Genomic DNA, 19,299 nt, shown 5'->3' with positions numbered 1-19,299 from the left:
GTAAGTGCAGCTGATTTGTTTAAGAGCTCATTGTTACCGAGGGCTGCCACACAGTTGCGTGAGACGTTACTGTCAATACATTAAGCATAGTGTTATGATAATTGAGTTTCGTGTCTCTCGCTCTCTCTCTCGATCACACACAAAGACTCTCACACACACATACACGCAGACGCAGAGACACACACACACACGCGTACATAATTGTACAGACACACAGAGGCACAGTCGTACGGATATACAGACACACGCACATACAGACGCGCGCGCAGGCACACCCATATATAGATGTACACACAAAGACAAAGATCCCCCGTATAGCCTTTGAACAGACTGTTGGGGCAAGTGCCGTTAGCGAGGAGCACCCATGAATTACACCGTCACACAATAACAGTCTCACACACTTGCACTGACACACATTCAGAGCAAGCTCGGCCTCGTAAATTAAGGCGCCCGGTGGGTTCTAATTGTTTTGTTGCGATATTTCACACGCACCCTTTTTAACAAAGTGGAATATCCTTCTCGAACAAGAACCGCCGTCGGCCAAAATAAGGTCAGAAGAGATTCTTTTGAACGCACACAGCCTTTTTTAAAAATATAACCCGCATGTACAAATACGTATCACCTCCATCACAAACAATCATCGTCACCGTCTCGAGCTCTGTCAGCCAGCTATTGAATTAAGACGGCACCCAACCATTTCCATCTCGCGTTAATTTGTCCAAATACTGATTAGAGGAATATACGCAATAGGAGTGTTAAGGAGAAGCGTTACCTTGTATGCTAGTGGTAGTGCCTTACGCCGAGAACTCCGATTCCAACGCAGCCTATAAGGCAGCGAGCGTTCTTGCCAATTTCGAGTGAGGAATGCATTCCTATTACCACCATCACCGCCACCACGAGAAACATCGTCAGTGGTGATTCGTCTCGATGACCATTCGAGTTGTTGAGCGCGCACGAGATACAGCCCGAGCGAGCTGCTCGCCCCGAAACCTCGATCGCCAGCCACGCCGCTGTTGCCGAGGAAGCGTCTCTGTCCGTCTCTCTCTCTTGCCGTCTCAACATAACCTCAAGTGCCTGCGACTGTGGCCGTGTCTGCGAGCCGTAAGCCCGAGCCAGCAGCCCGGGCGTTCGTCTACACGCACACACACACAGAGAGAGAGAGTCTCCTTCCCCGTGCATCATTACGTCTGCACGAATGGCGCTGAAAGGGTCCGCTCGCTGTCCCCTCCCGTATGACCACTCCGGAGCGCCACGCATATTGTTCACGGAGCCAGCCACGGACGTGTTTAGCAAACCAAATAACAGCCACGCGCGTTTTGTGGTGGGTGGGTTCGTGCTTTTTCTCTCTCCTCTTCTCTCTTCGCGAGTGTTGTTAGGATGGGGTGTGGTGTTCAAAAGGCAAATGTGGTGGTGTGATGGGTTGGTTGGGGGAGTTGGGTGGAGGTTTTTGGTGGTGGGGGTATATCGGTGTGTGTGTGTATGGTTGAGACTGCCTGCCATAGAGCGTCATTGGTGTGTGTGTGCATGATTGTTTGAACCGGTCTTGGGCTTCCTCCCCTAGGTCGACTCAGCCTCAAATGAGTATCTGGTGCGGTGTGTAGTAAACATCGCCACTGGGGTGACAAAGGCGGTCGGGGGTGGTGCTGGCCACTCACCCCCTCGTGTGCCGTGCCGGCCATCATAGGTGCTACTCGCTAACAGCACTTGCCCCAACAGTCTACACGGGGGATCTTTATCTTTGTTTTGTGTATGCATGCTGTGCATGCCCTTAACAGGTACTGGCTAGCAGCACTTGTCCCAAGAGCCCATGTGGGCTACAGGGGGATATTTGTACTGTATATGTATGACCGCGTGTATATGAGTATACATGTACGTATATGTATGCGTATGGATGTACAATAATCTTGTGTCTGTGTGAATAACGTGTACGTGATACGTATGCACAAGCTTAAGTTTGTTTACGTCTTTGTACGTGTATTTATTTGACGATATACATGTGGTTGTACGTATGGACACTGTGCACGTATGGAAGAGTATATGCATGTATGCAGTGTCTGTGCGTATATGGATATGCGTGTGCGTGTTTGTACGTGCTACGGTGTGTACGTACGTGTGTATTATGAGTTTAGAGTGTTTATGCATTGTACGCGCACATTTATCGCATGTAATGCTCGAGTAAGCTAACTAACTATCACACATTACAGTGTCGCGACAGCGGTTAAACTTTAACACCATAATTACAAGGACTTAGAGTGCACCGACAATAATATGTGCTTTTAAAAGGGTCATTCCCCGAAACGTCACTTTATATATACCCACCCCCCCTCCTTGCAGGGCAGTATTATTGATAAATATGTAGAGGTTTTCTTATTATATGTGCTTAAACACAACAAAACTCAAATTGTATTTACACGTAACCGACGATACATACAAAGACAAAGATACCCCGGAAAGCCTTTAACAGACTGTTGGGGCAATTGCTGTTAGCGAGCACCTATGAAGGCCGGCAACGTCCACACACACACACGGGGACCCTGTAACACTCATTCGTACACACACACACACACGCAAACACACACATAGCCGGGCCCGCTAGCATTGCATGCATACAGTCAGTCGCCTCGAATATAAAGCGGGCAGGCAGCATAACAAGAGCCGATTGATATATTTACAGAGAGGCAACGGCCCCAAAAAAGTCTGGGCGACCCCCCCCTCCCCATCACGCCTGTCGGCAAGAGCCATAGAGATGGAGCTGGCCGTATTACTGACCAGCCAGCCCTGGCTACTATGGCAATGACACGTCCCGCCGGGCTATGATGATGGTGGTGGTGGGGGGTGCTGACTCGAGCCATTGGGGAAGCCGGCATTATTCCCCGTCGGTTCTCACGCCCGGGCCATCCTTATTTGCATGGCGGAATTCTAATGAGGCGCTTTTCAGACGCGCGGCTCTAACCTTGAAAACTTTATTTTAGTGGCCCGCCGGGATTCCTATCCCAGACAAGCTCGCACAATGGGTGCATGGAGCACCCACTTGGGGTGGGTGGGGGGGGTCTGGGTGAGGGTGGGGGCTATGGAGGGATGGCTAAAGTTGAAGGCTGCAAGACGAGAGTGGAGTATGGGGGTGGCGGTGGTGGTCGTGATGGTGAAGGGAGAGAGAGAGTGAGAGAACAGAAAATAATAGAAGTTTTTTTTTTTTTAAGAGAGATGTGGAGGAGATGGTGATGCGGGCGTGGAGGGGGGGGGTGCAAGTTGCGGAGGGGGGGGGGGGGCGGTGGGGTGTGGGAGTGAAACGCATGGACCTTGCTTATATAGTTAGCAGAGGATGAAGCTTAAAAACAAACAATACGAGCTGCATCTCATTAAACGAGGGAACCAGACGAACCCGGCACCCCAAAGCCACTGGCGGCCGCTGAGTCAATGGCAGACACAGCGTCTAGGTGTCAAGTTCAATGCTCACCTGAACACTGCGCCACGCGGATGCCTCGGCCACAGCTACACGAGAGGACGCGATGCTATTGCAACAGCAGCTTCTGCTGTTCGCCGCTGTCCGCCGCTGCTGCTGTGCGTGCATCGACAGCGAGCGAGGCGCCCAACGTCGATTGACCGACGAAGAATTTTGTTGTAGAAGGGGGAGAAAAAAAAGCTAAATTGTAATAGTTTGTTTGAAAGACTTTAGTTTGTTTGTCGTGTGTGTGTATATATATACATACACAGGCAGACGCAGAGAGAGAGAGAGACTGACTTTGGAGTCTGTGTTGAACGCGAGCGAATGCTCAACCGGCTGGCGTGGCGGACGATGAGAGCTGTCCTGAATTTATTTTTCCGTCTCTTGTCGAAAAAGCATCAAGATCTTCCGAGCGCAAGAATTCCACCCTCGCAGCCGCCTCACTCGACTTCCTTACGTCACGCAAAGTGTACGTATGCTGCTTTCTCAGCCACTGGCAGCGACAGCTTTACCACCACTGTCACAACCACAACCACCACCATCGCACCACCACCACTCTCACACCACCACGATAACATCACCACCACCACTCTCACACCACCACGATAACATCACCACCACCACTATGACAGCACAACTACCACCAACACCACGATCACACTACCACCACTCTCACACCACCACCATCACACCACCACGATAATATCACCACCACTGACACCACCACAACTACCACCACCACTATCACACCATCACCACTATCACACCACCACCATCACACCACCACGATAATATCACCACCACCACTGACACCACCACCACCACCACAACTACCACCACCACTATCACACCATCACCACTATCACACCACCACCATCACACCACCACGATAATATCACCACCACTTTGACACCACAACTACGACCACCACTATCACACTACCACCACTATCAAACCACCACGATAACATCACCACCACTATGACAGCACAACTACCACCACCGCCACCACTATCACACTACCACCACTATCACACCACCACGACACCACAACTACCGCCACCACTGTCACACCACCGCCACCACGATCACACCACCACGATCGTAACCACTATCACACCACCACCATCACGCTACGATCACAACCACCCCCACACCACCACCACCACAGCAGCAGCACCACCGATAACAACAATGTGACGCACAGCGCCTACCGGCGTGTACCGAGCCGCGCGGCGTCGTCCCGCGCTGGTGGCACGGAGGAAGAAGCGCGGCTCTCGAGGCCGCCGCCGCGGGTCTCGAGTCGAGGTTCGCTCGCGCCGCTCGAGGCGGCTGCACCCGGCGCGCGCGTGCGTGCGTGCGCGTGCGTGAAGGCTGTGCGCGCACACACGCGCGCGCGCTTGAGGCATGTGTTGCGTTGCATTGTATGGGGGAGCGGTGGTGCAGCGGTGAGCGCACCGCGCGGCAGAAACCGGCAGCGACTCGAGTTCGATTCGCGCTCAAGAACAAGAACGGGGACGAATGCTTGAAGCGGTACTGGGACTCTCCTAGGTCGACTCAGCCTGGTAGTGGCGATGGCCACGTAGCCCTCCTCGTGTGCCGTGCCGGCCTTCATAGGTGCCACTCGCTAACAGCACTCGTCGCAACGTGCTGTTAAGGCTATACGGGGGGTCTTTATCTTTGCTATGAGAAGAGGTGTGTGAGTGTGTGTGTGGTCGCGTACAGGTCTATGAGTTGAGTGTTCATCTGCGGTGCACGAGAAACGCTTCGGCGAATGCGAACTGAGCTGCGCTCACATGCGGGGGCTATACAGTAGGCGCACGTGCTAATGAAATGTACATTGTGCGCGCTTTGCTGCGAAGATGGATCTGTAGGGGATGCGGGCATGGGGGCCAGGGAAATGCTGTGCCTCGCTCAGAAGGGTTCATTATAACCTTGACAATACTCGCTGCTGGTCACGGATACAGCAAACACAACGTATGGATAATCTGACCCGATTTTTATTTTTTTATTGGAGACTGGTCACGGAATAGCAGCCAAATGAGCGATTGGAAATGCGTCCGAGAGAACGACTGCCGCAGAGCTGAAGCTGTGAGGGTTGGGGCAGCGTGAGTGAGATGAGCAGCGGGAGTCGTCGTGCAACTGGACTATGAGGGGTGTGGATTGCGTGGGGAGGCCTTCCTCCAGCAGTGGATAGAGATTGGCGCACGATGATTTCCGCGCCGCGTGTTCATCGTCGCGCCAGATGCCGTTCGCGTTACGTGGGGAGGCGTGGCGTGGCGTTACGCGTGCAGCAATGCCCCCCTACTTGCTGCTGCTGCTGCTGCTGTGCATTGGAACACATGCTCGGAATGCATACGCGTGCTTGTACGCACGTTCGTAAAATTACGCACGCACGCACATTACGCACGCACATGTGTTAGGAGTGCACACGCACTCTCTGTGCGAGTGATACCTGCACGTTGAACGCGCGTGTGCCGAGTGGCAATTAATTGGGCTGTACTCCAGCGCGCACGGCCGCGTAGTGTTTTTGCCCGCAAAAACAAAGACCCCCCCCCCCACCCCCCGTATAGCCTTAACAAACTGTTGGGGCAAGTGCTGTTAGCGAGCACCTATCAAGGCCGGCACGGAACCCGTGGGAGGTGGGTGGTCAGTATCACGCCCGAGCGCCTTTGTCTCCCTATATTGATGATCTTTACATACCGCACCAAGTACTGTTCTTGAATCGTGAGCGAGAATCGAACTCGAGTCGCCGGGTTCGTCGCGCAGTGCGCTAACCGCTACACCACCGCTCCCCCCCCCTCTTTGCTACGGGTCCATCCACCAATGTGAATTACTCAAATCTTACAAAACACGGCAACAGCCGAACCTGGTGCACACACACGCACGCAACTTAATCGTTCTCTCTTTTTTTTTTGGTTCTGCGTGCCGAAATGAGGCTGGCTGGCTGACAAACCGTTGCGACGAGAGAGAGGAGAGATAGGAGAGAGAGAAGAGAGAGGAGAGAGAGGGCATTTGGATTGGGCGATGAGAGCGGTGGCGCAAATCGTTCCTTGGCGAGGAGCGCGCGCGCGCGCGTGACGTGGAACCCACCCGAGCAGCGCTAGCGGCAGCAGTAGCGGCGGCACAATTGGCACGCCACACATCTCGTATGCAAAACAAGAGCCCATATATGCAAATGACTGCACCACTGTATTAGACGTACAGTGGTGGTGGTAAGGGGACGGCTGCAGCAATGGCGATTGCTGGCGTTCATTTAAGCACGGGGCGTGTCGAATCGCCGTGCTTCTCTCTCTCTCTGTCTCTCTATTTTTTGTGCGTTCGTGTTTTTGTTGTCGATGTTGTTGGTTATTATGTTTCTTAAAAAAAAATTTGCTGACTCGAGCAAATTCTACCGTGCATGTTAACGATGCACGTGATTTTTTTTATCTCTTCTCGCTCTCTCTCTGTCTCCCCCGCAAAGATAATTATTATTATTCGGATGATTCCGCGCCCTTGCATAGTGAATGTCTCCTCTCCCTCCCCGTGTGTCTCATCTCTCTCCCTGTGTGTCTCTCTCTCTCCCTGTGTGTCTCTCTCTCCCTGTGTGTCTCTCTCTCCCTGTGTGTGTCTCTCTCTCCCTGTGTCTCACGCAAATTCGTGAAGCGTTCCCTGTGTCTCCTCTCCCTCCCCGTGTGTCTCATCTCTCTCCCTGTGTGTGTCTCTCTCTCCCTGTGTCTCTCTCTCCCTGTGTGTCTCTCTCTCTCCCTGTGTGTCTCCTCTCTATCCCTGTGTGTCTCCTCTCCCTCCCCGTGTGTCTCATCTCTCTCCCTGTGTGTCTCATCTCTCTCCTTGTGTGTCTCTCTCCCTGTGTGTCTCTCTCCCTGTGTGTGTCTCTCTCTCCCTGTGTGTCTCTCTCTCCCTGTGTGTCTCCTCTCTCTCCCCGTGTGTCTCATCTCTCTCCCCGTGTGTCTCTCTCTCTCCCTGTGTGTGTCTCTCTTCCCGTGTGTCTCCTCTCTCTCTCTCCCTGTGTCTCTCTCTCTCCCTGTGTGTCTCTCTCTCCCCGTGTGTCTCTCTCTCCCTGTGTGTGTCTCTCTCTCTCTCCCCGTGTGTCTCCTCTCTCTCCCCGTGTATCTCCTCTCTCTCCCTGTGTGTGTCTCTCTCTCCCCGTGTGTCTCTCTCTCCCCGTGTGTCTCCTCTCTCTCCCTGTGTGTCTCTCTGTCCCCGTGTGTCTCCTCTCTCTCCCCGTGTGTCTCTCTCTCCCCGTGTGTCTCCTCTCTCCCCCCGTGTGTGTCTCTCTCCCCCTGTGTGTGTCTCTCTCTCCCCGTGTGTCTCCTCTCTCTCCCCGTGTGTCTCTCTCTCTCCCTGTGTGTATGTCTAAAGCCTCTGCTCTTGGCTATCGCTCAGGCTGCGCAGTATTTTTTACCGGCGCAGCCTAATTTGTCTGTTATTTTTCCCCTCCATCGCAAGACAGAAGAATGCATCGGATATCTTCCTAGCGCTGGAACATTGTTACTAGTGAACACGTGTTGTCTTCTGTAAGGCGTGTAAGCCACCAGCACACGACGTATGTATACGTGTGTGTGTGTGTGCGTTTTAATTGTATGTATCGTTAAGCGTGAGGCCGATCGCACTACATTAGGCACCTCGCTCCGTGGGCACGCTGCACGTGTTCGCTCGATAATTATAAAATGATCACGAGGGACAGCATTGCCGCTATGCGCCGTGTGTTTGTCGTGCAGGACGGCTGTGGTGCTTTCAATGCTGCCGTGCATTGTGCGGTAATGCTTGGTGTTTGTGAGGTGGGGGGGGCAGCGGGCGTGGAGTTGCGAGTGCGCTGCGAACACGGCAAACCCGAGTTCGATTCCCACTCACGGCCAACGCATCTCAAGAGTGGTGAATATCTGGACCGATGCTGCACCCCCAAACCCCCCCCCCTCCAACTCCGCTAGATCCACTCGGTCTTAAAATGAGTTCCTGGTTCGGTGGGTAACGCAGCAGTCGATACCGGAGAGACACCGGCGGCCCGGGCGCGGTCGTGGCGTACTCGCCAACAGCACTTGGCCCAACATCGGGTGGAGGCTATACAGTGGAGAGGGGATCTTTGTCTTTGTTAGCACGCGGTGGGGGGGGGGGGGGCTTGCCTGGCATTGGCAGTTGCGTGTGGGGATTTTCTTCTTTCTCAGGTGTGGTCTGTTCTGTAATTTAAGACGTTGACTAAGAAACAATTGGATATCACGAGTTATGGTGTTTGTCTTGATTTGAGATCTCTATCCCGTCCGGGCGCATCGCTATTCGTGGTGTATGTAGTAGGGGTGGTCGGCTTTACAATATGCACGGATGCTATGATGACTCGGGAAACTATACGACCTGCAAATGGTTTTATAATTCGCGTTACATTTTTGTGATATATGTTGAATATACGTAAAGTCTGCGATATTATAGATGTACACAATAGATATACACTCTACTGCTGTGACTTTTTTGTGAACATATACAGCATAACATGAATCGGTTTTTGTACTACAATACGGATTAAATATATAGAGTGACAATGCTTGTAAATATAATGTAGCTTTTGTCTATTACATGGCTGTACATGCTATATATATTAAAATGATACACGGTCCGTATTATTGAGACTCTACTATATAAAGTTCTTATTGTAGAACGTTGATTTTACGCTAGTTACGACATAATATGTTGCAGCTCACATTTATGTTACATATTGTAGATGAATTACAACGTTAGGGGGTACGCACGCATACAAGTTCATGCGTTATAACAAAAAAATGACATTTTAGATTTTGATCATATTTCACGTGCAATGGATACACTATAAGATGTTTAATGCATTGCATTATTGTATTATTACATGCTGATATCAAAAACGTAAGACATTTCTCCACGTAACTTACGGATAATTGATCTTATAGTCGTTTATGTGTTATACGGCTTTAAACTTGTTTTCAAGGTCATAGTCACCTACCGTATATTATGGTATATTAACAACAGCAATAATAAGCGTTAGCTCTTTGTCGGTCCACTGCTGGATTGATGTAAGCCATACTTCCCCGCGCTGGTCACTTTCCTCCACCCGTGGTCGTGAATCGAATTCCTTTCGCCGGGTGCGCTAACCACTGCGCCACCGCTCCACCCACGGTCACGCGCATGAGCCCGCGGTCACGCGCATGAGACCACGGTCACGCGCATGAGACCACGGTCACGCGCATGAGCCCGCGGTCACGCGCATGAGACCACGGTCACGCGCATGAGACCACGGTCACGCGCATGAGACCACAGTCACGCGCATGAGACCACGGTCACGCGCATGAGACCACGGTCACGCGCATGAGCCCACGGTCACGCGCATGAGACCACGGTCACGCGCATGAGACCACGGTCACGCGCATGAGCCCACGGTCACGCGCATGAGCCCACGGTCACGCGCATGAGACCACGGTCACGCGCATGAGCCCACGGTCACGCGCATGAGACCACGGTCACGCGCATGAGCCCACGGTCACGCGCATGAACCCACGGTCACGCGCATGAGCCCACGGTCACGCGCATGAACCCACGGTCACGCGCATGAGCCCACGGAACCGCGCGCGTATCGGTGCGATGCTCGACCCAAACCCTCGTCCCGATTGATGAGCTGCACGGGATTGTACGTCGGTCAACACGCGTGGCCTTTAGTGTGTGTATGTTGAACTTCTTGACCAACCGTACGTACGTAGCCAACCCTGCTCATAGTTTAGATGTGTTTTTTTTTAAGGTACATATGTACAGAACGTTAACTTTATGCAAACAAATTTATATTTTCGCTCCGGGAATATGTTGTTATTGTTGTTCAAGCGGGGAGCGGTGTCGCGGCGAGGTTTGCACAAACGCGTTATGAGCTGGGTGGACCTCGGTTCGACACGCGGCTAGACTGGACATCCCCCCCCCCCCCGCCTTGACAAGCCTGTACTGACCAGCGTGGTGAAGTATGTTCAACATAACCTCCACTGAGCGACACAGGCGTGATGAGATCTTCATCCTGGAGTGTAATTAACAAAGTACTTAACAATAACATCATAACTAATACCATCAGCAGCAGCAGCAGCCATTGCTGTATAAATGAAGAGTTCCCACAACCCACCAATAACACCTAATACGTAATTAACTCCCAATTCACCAATGCAATAGGAGCATGCTTACTGAGTATTCGTGAGCACTGAGATCACAATCTTTAAGCGCAGAAACCACGCAGCTCCCTCCGTCTCTCCCCGTCTCTCTGCTCACACAACAGCACCCAACGTCAACCCGCCAGCCCGCCTCCGTAGTCCAACCGCACCGCACAAACTCAGCGGTCGGTGAGGTCCCGATCGACGCGCGTCGCGATCCATCCCACCCGCGTGGGACCCCATCCGAGCGCATTCCAAACACTTTCGGTCAATTGAGTTATTTAGCCGGCACAGAAAACTGGGCCCCACTTAAGAGGCGAGGGTTTTAGTAAAATGTTCAAATTAGTCACCCCGCCCCCCCCCCTCTCTCTCTCAGCTTTTGTTTGGCGAGTGCGTCGCTGAGAATGACCGGGGATACAAAGGCGGCGTGCTGGTGGTGGTGGTGGTTGTAAGAATGCCTAATTGCTGCGCTTGACTTTCCCGGCTCACGGTGTAGAATGGCAGAGGTTTGCTTTTGAGCCTTTGTTGATAATATTTCGTCCCATCGCACTTAAGGAAGTGGAGTGCACGCTGAGTGTGTGAGTGAGTGAGTGTGTTTGTGTGAAATCGCAATGTGGGGAGCGCTAGTGTAGCGGTTAGCGCGACGCTGCGCTACGAACCCGGCCACCCGAGTTCGATTCCCGCTTACGGCCAACACCGTTGACGATTATCTGAATCGCGCCTGGGCCTCCCCTAGGTAAACTCAGCCCCTAATTTAGTACCTGGGGCGGTGTGTTAAAAACATCGCCACTAAAGAAGACAAAGGCGGTCGGTCGTGGTGCTGGCCACCCACCCCCTCGTGTACCGTTCCGGCCTTCATTGGTGCTCGCTAACAGCACTTTCCACAAACAGTATGTTAAGGCTATACGGGTGATCTTTGTCTTTGCATGTGAAATCACAGCGAGGAATTTAACACAATTGTGTTGTTGCTTTGCGTGTGCACTCGTGCGTGTGGAGAGGGGAGCGGTTGTGTAGTGGTTCGCGCTACGCTGCGCTACGAATCCGGCGACCCGAGTTCGATTCCCACTCGCAACTGACGCAGTGGTGACGAGCATTATCTGAACCAGTCTTAGTATCTGAACCCGCGCCAGCGCCTCCACCTATGTCAACTAATTCTCAAATGAGTAGCTGGTGCGGTGTGTGATCATCGCCACGAGGGAGACAAAGGCGGCCGGGCGTGGTGTTGGCCACCCACCCCCTCGTGTGCCGTTCCTCTTCAGGTTGCTACTCGCTAACAGCACTTGACCCCAACAGTCTATTAAGGCTATTCGATGGATCTTTGTCTTTGCACGTGGGAAAAATTATTGCGTTGAAACGGTTGTGTATGTGAACGTCCCAGTCTGGAATCCCACACACAGTTGTGCGATTCTTGTGTAATTGAACAAACGTTGTGCTACGTTTGTGTGTGTGACATCCCAGTGTCGAATATAACATTAAATGTTGTTGAATTCGTGTGTGTGTGTAGGTTTAAGATTGTAACACAATTATGTCAGGAATTGTGTTTGCGCGTATGTTTCCATGTGCGTGAAATACCACTCTGTGATTTAACACACAATTGTGCTGTGTGTGTGTGTGAGAAATCCCAGTTTATATTGCAAAACACGATTGTGTTGTTATTTGTGCGCGTGCATTTCCAGTGTGTAACGTAACACAATTGAATTGTCGTTACTTGCTAGTGGAAATATCCACTGCGTGATGTGACACAATTGTGCTGTTACTCGTTTGTGGATATTTTCATTGTGTGGTGTGACACAATTGTGTCGTTACTTGCTAGTGGAAATATCCAGTGTGTGATGTGACACAATTGTGTCGTTGTGTATACATTCAGAGTGTTTGTGTAGCATAATAGTGGTTTTACTTCCGTGTGTCAACTGTGTATGTGTATGTAAAATCACGGTCTGTAATGAGACGCAATTTTTTGCTGTGCATGTGTGTTGATGTGATTTATCATATTACAGTTGAACACAATCGTGTTTTTTCGTGTGAGTTTGTGTATCTCATTTTGGAATTCAACAGTTTTGTTGTTACTTGAATTATAGAAGCCTATGTAGCATTTGTGTCCGTTTGTGAGTGTGTATTGCCCGTCTGTTGATGTGTGTCTCGTTATGTGTAAGGGTGTGTGTGTGCGTCGTGATGTGTGTGGGTGTGTTTGTCTCGATATGTGTATGGGTGTGTGTGTGTGTCTCATTATGTGTATGGGTGTGTGTCTCGTGATGTGTGTGGGTGTGTCTCGTGATGTGTGTGGGTGTGTGTGTCTCGTTATGTGTATGAGCGTGTGTGTGTGTCTAGCTGTGTGTATGGGTGTGTGTGTGTGTGTAAGGGTGTGTGTATGGGTGTGTGCGTGTGTCTCGTTATGTGTATGAGTGTGTGTGTGTGTCTAGCTGTGTGTATGGGTGTGTGTGTGTGTAAGGGTGTGTGTATGGGTGTGTGCGTGTGTCTCATTATGTGTATGAGTGTGTGTATGGGTGTGTATGTGTGTCTCGTTATGTGTATGGGTGTGTGTGTCTCGTTGTTTGTATGAGTGTGTGTATGTGTGTGTGTGTCTCGTTATGTGTATGGGTGTGTGTGTGTCTCGTTGTGTGTATGGGTGTGTGTGTGTCTCGTTGTGTGTATGGGTGTGTGTGTCTAGTTGTGTGTATGTGTGTGTAAGGGTGTGTGTATGGGTGTGTGTGTCTCGTTGTGTGTATGGGTGTGTGTGTGTCTAGTTGTAAGTATGGGTGTGTGTGTGTCTCGTTGTGTGTATGGGTGTGTGTGTCTCGTTGTGTGTATGGGTGTGTGTGTGTCTCGTTGTGTGTATGGGTGTGTGTATGTGTCTCGTTGTGTGTATGGGTGTGTGTGTGTAAGGGTGTGAGTAAGGGTGTGTGTATGGGTGTGTGTGTGTCTCGTTATGTGTATGGGTGTGTGTGTGTGTGCGCGACAAACCCGACGACACGAGTTTTATTCTCGCTCACGACCAACACCGGTGACAATTATCTGAACCGGTCCTGGGCCTCCCCGAGGTCGACTCAGCCTCAAACGAGTACCTGGTGTGGTGTGCAAACATCGCGACTAGTGAGACAAAGGCGGTCGGGCGTGGGGCTGGTCACCCACATCCCTCGTGTGCCGTGCCGGCCTTCATAGGTGCTCGCTAACAGCACTTGCCCTAACAGTATGTTAAGGCTACACGAGAGGAGATCTTTGTTGGTGAATGCAGAAGCACACAGTGGAATACACCCATGATTGCATTGTTATTTAAATTCGAGTAAAAAGGAATTATTGCCTGGATATGTATGTTGTTGTGAATGCATGCGTACACATGCATGATATGAATATCTCTACACAACAAGTATGTATTTACGTGCAGTACATGCATGTGTGTACATGTACACGTGAGTCTATGTAACACAAAACACGCGTTATGTTGTTTGACTCAACACAACGCGTTGCGTGTGTGTCCGTTTGCAACCGCTTACGTCTATGGAGAGCGGTGGCGCAGTGGTTAACGCACTGCGCTGCGAACCCGGCCGTCAACGTGCAAATCTCATTCAGCTCCAAAATTCAGTGGCAAATTTCCTCAACAGGTCCGACGCCTCCTGATAGATGCGACTCGGACTTTATGGGTGAGTGCGTGGTGCGGTGCGATTCCCGCTCACGGCAAACGCCGGTGGCGATTATCTGAAGCGGTCCTGGCGAACTCCCGCCCCCCCCCCCTAGATCGACTCGGCCTCAAATGCGTACCTGGTGCGGTGTGTAAACATCGCCACTGGGGAGATAAAGGCGTCCGGGCGTGCTGCTGGCCACGCATTTCGCTACGCGTCAAGCCACCCGAATTCGATTCCTGACCACGGCTAACGGGAGTTGCAAGCGGTGTCTGAACATCTCAATTTGGTCGACTCAGTCCTTAAATCGGTAGCCGGTGGTGGTATGTAAACCTCATCACTCGGGAGACGTACATGGTTCTGTACTACTGGGTCACACCACCCCTTACTGCGACGTGCTTACGTTAATAGATGCTCGCTAACAGCACTGGCACCTATGGGGTCAGTCAGCTTCACGGGGAAATTATTGTTTTCTTTTGTATGGGATTGACGGAGAGTTGCTCCGACTCTCGTTGCAATGTGGCTCGTGTGGAGATAGTGGGGCGCGGTGGTGTAGTCGTCCGCGCGCTGCGCTACGAAGCCGGCGAATCGGCCACCGGGGGTTCGACTCTTATCTGAGCCGCTCGTGGGCCTCCCCTGGGTCGACTCGGCCTCGAATGAGTACCTGGTGGCCGTGTGTAGTACAAGCATCGCCACCGGGGAGACAAAGGCGGCCGGGTGTTGTGCTGGCACCCCGAGCCCCTGGTGTGCCGTTGCCGGCCTTCACAGGTGCTCGCAAACGGCGCTTGCCCCAACAGTCTGTTCAGGCTACACGCGGGGAGGGTGGGAATCTTTATCTTGTGCGCGCGCGCGCGCGTGCGTGCGTGTCACTGCATGCAAATTTCGTGCACATTAATGGACAGTTTCACTCTATTAGCATCACAAACCCACTGTATACCCGGAGAGACCTCCGCATGCAAATATGACGGAGCGCAGCACTGTACGTAATTACAAGATGTCTGCGGTTAACTCGTGCGGCGGGCAACGGCGGCATCCCACGGCCGTCGATCGAGGCTCCCCACACTCACTCACTCAGCCTGCCCGTGGCTTTCCGCACATCTCTGCCCGCATAAATGAACTGCAGGGTCAAGGCGGACCACATCCGCCCAGAGATCGAATCTCATTTTCTCCCATCGCGTGTCATCGATGTAATACATCATCGATTAATCAATGCGTCAATCGGCATCAATCTCCAATCGTAATCTCTCCACCAGTCATCCGCAATCACCAAATCAATCGCTAATTATCACCACCACTATTCATCGATCACCACCAATCGCCGATCATCAAATATTTAACGAATCTTCACCCAAAGATCACGCCGTCATTCGACAATCATCACGGGATCAATCCTCGGTCACATTACGCGATACACGGGCGCTCTAATAATTCGTGAGCGGTTGGCCCACGATCGCGCCTCGACGGGAGCCAAGCCCAAGGGCTCGTCCCCGTTCCTATTCCTGTGCCAAAGGGCGCCGTGCCAACCCTCGCCTCGAGCCGCCCTCCTCCCTCGTCGAACTCCTCCGCCTCCCCACCAACACCACCACCACCACGACGCTCGTGATTTTTAACAGGCTCCTCTAAAGGCAGCCTATATAACCGCAATTACAAGAGTCTGTGTTATTTACGCCCATTTAACCAAACGGGGGGAGGGGAGGGGGGGGATAACCCCCTTGGCAATTAGCCACCACGGCCGTGGCCACGGCCAGGCCATTGTCGCGCTGTCCCCGTCACGTGATGAAAGCGCGGCCCCCCGACTCAAGGGGGCGACGCTTAACCCCGGGGACCCCAGGGGTCGTAGGGGTCCGCCTCCGGGGCAGGGACACGGGGTCCGCCCTTCCTCCTCCTCCTCCCACCACCACCAACACCACCACCCCCACGCCCTCAACCCCATCGTGCCCCCCGCGGGCGTTAACACAAGGGACGCGTTAGTGGACAGGTTGTAAAACGCAACGCAGTGGCGCGCGTCTTTCTCTGTCGCTTTGAACTTCTCTCTCTCTCATCGTATAGAGACCGCGCCCGTGTGCGTGTGTGTGTGGGTGCGTGTGATGGGCGCGTGTGGGCGATCTGTCCGTGCGTGTGTATTTTACGGAGGGGCGGTGGTTGTAGCGGTTTGCACGCCACGCTACGATCCTCCGCGCACCCGAGGTCCATTCTCGCTCAAAAGGCCAACATCGGTGACGATTTATCTAAACCGGTTCTGGGTCTCGCCTAGGTCGACTCGGCCTCAAATTCATACCTGGTGCGGTGTGTAAAATCATCGTCACTCGGGGCACACAAAGGCGAACGGGCTCGGTGCTGCCCAACCCCTCCCCTCGTGTGCCGTGCCGGCCTTCACAGGTGCTCGCTAACAGCACTTGCCCCATGAATCTGCCATTGCTACGAGGCGGGGGACCTTTGTCTTTGCGCCTGTTCGGGTGCGGTGGTCGCAGCAGCGGTGGTTGGCGCATTGCGCCGCGAAGCCGCTGGCGAGCCGAGTTCGATTCCCGGCCGCTTGGCCAACATCAGTCGCGACGATCTGACACGACCTCCGAGCAGAACGCATTATTGAGGTCAATTCAGCACCAACATGAGCATAGCTGGCGCTGGGTGTATTACACACCAGCATGGCCGGGAGGGGGGTGGGGTGATGGCTACTCCACCCCCTCGCGTGCCGTGTCATCCTTAATAGGTGCTCGCTAACAGCACTTGCCCCCACGGGCTCTTGAAGGCTGTACGGGGGATCTTTGTCTTTGTGTGTGCGCATGTGTTTTCGCTTGTGGTCGTATTGGTGGTTGTCAATGATTATATTTTTTTTTGCGTTAGGTGTGCGATTTTATTTGTATGCAAATCATGCGATTGGTTCCCGATTGTGTGTGGGTGCGAGCACTGGCTGTGGCGTTAAATGTCAAGGCTGGGGAGACAAAGGCGGTTGGGCGTGGTTATGGCCACACCACCCCCTTGCGTGCCGTGCCGTGCAGGCCTTCAAAGGTGCTCGCTAACAGCACTTGCCCTAACAGGCTATATGGGGTGGGGGGTCTGTGTCTTTATATATGTGGGGGAGGGAGCGGTGGCGCAGTGGTTAGCGCACTGCGTGCCTGCAGGCGACATGAGCTCGATTCCCGCTCAAGGCCACCAACATCAATTGTTCAGCAGTACTCTAAACCTGCATGCTCTGAGCCTCCTATAGGTCGATTCAGCCGTAAATGAGTAGCACCTGGAGCCCTGTGCAAACATCACCAATTGGGAGACAAAGGCGACCGGGCGTGGTGTTGACCACACCACCCAATTTGTGCTACCGCCCCCGCCACCTGAACAGGTGCTCGCGAACAGCGCTGACTCCCATCAGTCTCTGCGTACGCTGTACGTGCGACCTGTCTTCTGTGCGTGTGTGCGTGTGCGCGTGTGTGCGCGTGTGCGTGTGCGCGTGTGTGCGCGTGTGCGTGTGTGCGTGTGCGCGTGTGTGCGCGTGTGCGTGTGTGCGTGTGCGCGTGTGTGCGTGTGCGCGTGTGTGCGCGTGTGCGTGTGCGCGTGTGTGCGCGTGTGCGTGTGCGCGTGTGTGCGCGTGTGCGTGTGTGCGTGTGCGCGTGTGTGCGCGTGTGCGTGTGTGCGTGTGCGCGTGTGTGCGTGTGCGCGTGTGCGCGTGTGTGCGTGTGCGCGTGTGTGCGTGTGTGCGTGTGCGCGTGTGTGCGTGTGCGCGTGTGCGCGTGTGTGCGTGTGCGCGTGTGTGCGTGTGCGCGTGTGCGCGTGTGTGCGTGTGCGCGTGTGTGCGTGTGTGCGCGTGTGCGTGTGCGTATATGATTCTCGGCCAACGATAATCACACGTATTGTTACACACAGTCTTCCTCCAGCATTGCAATCATCGCGCGCCCCTTTGAATATAATGTTTATGCATTGTTACGATTCCCGCTCACGGCCAACGACAGGTTCTGGGTCTCCCCCTAGGTCGACTCAGCCTGAAATGAATACTTGGTTGCAGTGTGGAAACATCGCTACTGGGGAGACAAAAGCGGCCGGGAGTGGTGCTGGCCACCCACCCCCTCGTGTGCCGTTCCGGCCTTCATAGCTGCTGCTTGCTAACAGCACTTGCCCCCAACAGTCTGTTAAGGCTATACGGGGGAGCTTTGTCTTTGTTCACTATGACCAATAGCAAGGCACGACGCTACGTACACGGCGAACCTGAGTTCATTCCCCGTCCATGCACGTCGGTTGCAAAGTGACAGTCTGAACCTGTCGTGGCCCTCCTCTAGGTTGACTCGGGCGTTAACGGCTATCTGTGGGCGGTGGATCATGTGAGATCCGAAGCTACGGGGCCACAAAGTGGACTTGGGGCGCGGTTACTGACGACGCAGCCTTACTCCGTGTGCCTTAATAGGTGCTCGCTAACAGCACCGGTGACTCGGCGAGAGTACACGGGACAGCTGTTCCTGGTTTCTCTTTGTTAACACCGCATCAGTGCGCGTCCTTGGATATTATCGCAGGTATTAGTTCATCATCATTAGCGCCATCGATTAGCACGATTCGTTTGATTGATTGCCAGTGGTCGTGGTGGTGCTGCTGGCAGCGGGAATGTATTTGTTTGAAGACACGCGTTGTGCGCAATGATTTCGTGGCGAATGTTAGATATGTGTGTAACGGCATTAAATGTGTTTATAGACGCCGACAAAGATCCGACTTTTTAAATGTCGATTGTGCATTGCCGTGACGTGTTTGTTAATTATCGTATCGATATACGGACGTGGGATATTACATCTTGCTTAACGAAATGAACCGTATATTGAAATATTTTATGCCGCAGTTGTTTTTTTGACAAACAGCAAGCTTATTTCACATTACTGACCTCTATATATTTAATCAATGTGTCTTTTATATTGTATTGATTTACGTGACTCAAATTAGGACACATTGTGTGTCCTGTATAGCGTACATTTTATGGAATGTGTGACATTACGTGAGTGTGAACTCACGACATCTGGGGAAGTAGGCCTTTGTCTAGCGGTGGATTGGTGACGGCTGATGTGGTGATGCTGACGTTAACTAATTAATTGTGTGTGTGCACGTATGTTGGTGTA

At 52.6% G+C, this 19,299-nt stretch overlaps 1 protein-coding gene and 1 long non-coding RNA gene across 2 annotated transcripts in view; one reads left to right on the top strand and one right to left on the bottom strand.

The window, feature by feature from the left end:
• Positions 1–5,914, bottom strand: part of LOC144935545 (uncharacterized) — a 71,519-nt gene extending 65,605 nt beyond the window's left edge. The window contains exon 1 of the long non-coding RNA XR_013637326.1: positions 5,900–5,914. This is a non-coding gene — a long non-coding RNA (uncharacterized LOC144935545). The remainder of the gene's footprint in view (positions 1–5,899) is intronic.
• LOC144935543 (lactadherin-like) overlaps positions 1–19,299 on the top strand; it is a 143,957-nt gene that overhangs the window by 1,033 nt on the left and 123,625 nt on the right. The window lies entirely within an intron of this gene.

Source organism: Lampetra fluviatilis, chromosome 13, assembly GCF_964198595.1.
Source record: "Lampetra fluviatilis chromosome 13, kcLamFluv1.1, whole genome shotgun sequence".
Taxonomy (NCBI): domain Eukaryota; kingdom Metazoa; phylum Chordata; class Hyperoartia; order Petromyzontiformes; family Petromyzontidae; genus Lampetra; species Lampetra fluviatilis.
This window is presented reverse-complemented; position numbering and strand designations above follow the sequence as displayed.